The sequence below is a fragment of the Anomalospiza imberbis genome, unplaced genomic scaffold, assembly GCF_031753505.1.
Source record: "Anomalospiza imberbis isolate Cuckoo-Finch-1a 21T00152 unplaced genomic scaffold, ASM3175350v1 scaffold_99, whole genome shotgun sequence".
Classification (NCBI taxonomy): Eukaryota; Metazoa; Chordata; class Aves; order Passeriformes; family Viduidae; genus Anomalospiza; species Anomalospiza imberbis.
In genome coordinates, this window is record NW_027100612.1 from 172501 (window position 1) to 175000 (window position 2500).

At 82.6% G+C, this 2500-nt stretch overlaps 1 non-coding gene across 1 annotated transcript in view; it reads right to left on the reverse strand.

Moving 5' to 3' along the window:
- Nucleotides 1–36, reverse strand: part of LOC137468051 (5.8S ribosomal RNA) — a 153-nt gene extending 117 nt beyond the window's left edge. Inside the window, exon 1 of the ribosomal RNA XR_010995716.1 lies at nt 1–36. This exon is cut by the window's left edge and continues 117 nt beyond it. This is a non-coding gene — a ribosomal RNA (5.8S ribosomal RNA).
- Nucleotides 37–2500: the final 2464 nt, after the last annotated feature.

A 2500-nucleotide genomic window follows, 5' to 3' on the forward strand; every position in this document is an offset into this window, starting at 1 on the left:
TCGACGCACGAGCCGAGTGATCCACCGCTAAGAGTTGTCTGGCTTTCGGCACCGACCCCGCGCGCGCGGGGGGGCCGGGAGCCGCTCTCGCCCGGAGCGGCCCCCCTTTTTTTTCTCTGGCGCCGAGGCCCCGCGCGGGGCCTGGCTCCGACCGTACGAGCAACGCGGAAAACCCCGGAGGGGGCGCGTGCGAGAAGAACACGGGAGGAACCCCACGGAACGCTCCCAAGGCCGGCCGAGAGGCGGGGGGACCCGCGCCCCCGACCGCCTCCCCCCGCCCGGCGAGGGGAGGCGCCGCCTACGTGTGCCGTCCTTCGGAGGCGGCCCAGGCGCCCGGGCTCGGCCCGGCCCTCCGCGCGGAGGGCCGCGCGGCGCGCGCCGCGGGAGCGCGGTGGCCCGCCCGGCCTCGCCGGCGCGGCGCCACGCGCCGGCGCGCGGCCCTCGGACCCCGCGCGCGCGCTTGCCTCCCCCCTGGAACCGCCGCCGCGCCGGCTCTCGCGGAGCGCCGCCGCGCCCACGCGCGCGGCCGACTCTCTCTCCCCAGGGGCCTTGCTGCGCTCGAGACGCCACGCGACGACCGCCGCCCCGCCGCCGGGCGCCGCGCCCCCCCCCGCCGGACCGCTGCCCGCCGGGGGAAGGCGAGCGCCCGAGGGCTGCCCGAGGGCGGACCCGCCGCCGCGGCGGGCCGCACTTCCCGGGAACCGCCGTCCACCCGCACCGTCGGGGGCCCCCTTCCGCGAGCACGCGCCCGGCGGAAGGCGGTGCGGCGCTGAGCCGGGGGGCGACGCCCGCTCTCCTCGTTCGCCACCTGGAGAGCGGGCGCGGAAGCGCCCCCGCGGCCGCCCGCCACCCCTGCCCTCGGACCGCGCGCGGTCGCGAAGGGCCACGGGGAGGGTCCCGTGCCCGCGGGCGGCGGGAACACCGGCCGAGCGGCGCCGCCGCCGCTCGGCGCGGGGCCGCCCGTGCTCGCCGGCCTCCGACCGCGGAGGGACCGCCGAGCGCTCGCCCCGGGCGGGCGGGCGGGCGGACGGCCGGCCGGCGGCCGGCGCCGCCGGTGCGTTCGAGACGAAGGCCGCCGAGGGGAGAGAGGCACGGCCGCGCCAGGCGCGGCGCCGCCCGCGCGGGACGGCCGCGGCGGCCCAGAAGAGAGAGCGCGCGGCGGGCCCCGGCGGCCGCCGCCCCGCGGCTGAGGAAGGGCAGAGAGCGCGCGCCCTCTGCCGGCGCCGCCCGTTTCGAGCCCAGCGGGTCGGCCCCGCGGCCGACCGCGCGCGCCGCGGCCTCTCCGCCGAGGCCGGGCCGCGAAGAGGGGGGGGCAGGGCGCCCCTCCCCGGCGCGGCGCGACTACCCCCGCACGCGCGCGCGCGGCGGGGACGACCGCCGCGACGGCGGGCGCGACCGGTGGCCGCGGACACCACCGCAGGGGATCGGCGGGAGTAGCTCCCCACCCCTCAATGGAGCCGCAACGCCACCGCCCGCCACCCGCCGCCGCCGCCGCCGCCGCCGCCGCCGCCGCGGCGGGGCGCGCCGAGCCGCCCGAGTCTTTAAACCGCCGCCCGGCTCGGCGGCCCCTTTTTCGGTCCTTCCCGCGGCGTTTGACGACGCCGAGGGGGAAGCCTGGGACCGCCGAGGCGCGGAGCGCTAGGTACCTGGCCCTGGGGCGAGGGAAACGACCTGCATGGCCCCGCCGGGGTGCCTCCCCCGCTGCCGCCCTCGGGGGAGCGTCCACCGGCGGGGGCGCGCCCGACATCTGCCGCCACCACCGCGGCGTCCTCCTCGGGGCCCGGGGTTTCCCTCAGTAGCCCGGCGCTGCGCCCGAGAGGACCGCCGCAGCTCGGGCCGCCCCGCCGACGCGGGGAGGCGGCCCGGCCGCCGAGCGCCTCGCCGACCCCGCCGAGAGGCCGCGGCAATGACGACGACGACGAGGAGGCCGGGAAGGCCCCCGCCGCCGCCGCCGCCGCCGCCACCGCCGCCTCCCGGCGGCGGGTCGCGGCACGCGGCCGCGCGCGCGCGCGCACCCTGAAGCGCGGCCCGGAACGCCCGGAGGCTCGGCCCTCGCGGTTTTCTCCTCTCCTGCGCGCCACGGGAGCCGCCTCGGCCCGAGAGCGGGACTCTACCGGCCGGGCAAAGCCCCGCTCCCCGGTGCGGGAAGGGCCAGAGGAGCCGCCTCCTCCGAGCCCCGAAGGCGCCCCCTGCCTCCCAGCCCCTCGCCGTCGCCCGACGAGCGAAGGAGCGAGGGGCAAGAGGCGGGCGCGCCTCCTGGAGGGGGCCGTGCCGAGCACCCCCTCCCTCCCGCACCCGGGCGGCTCCCGCGCAGCCAGAGGAGCGAGGGCCGGGCTCGGGAGAACTCGGGCCGCGCCCGGGGCCGGCCCGCGCGCGGCCCCGCCAAGCCCCGGCGACCGGCGTTCGGCGGCGCCGGCCGCGGCGGCGAGGCCCGGGAGCCGGCCGCCCCGCCGCCCTCCGGCGGGGGACGGACCGGCGGCAGACCGGCGCGGGGAGGGGG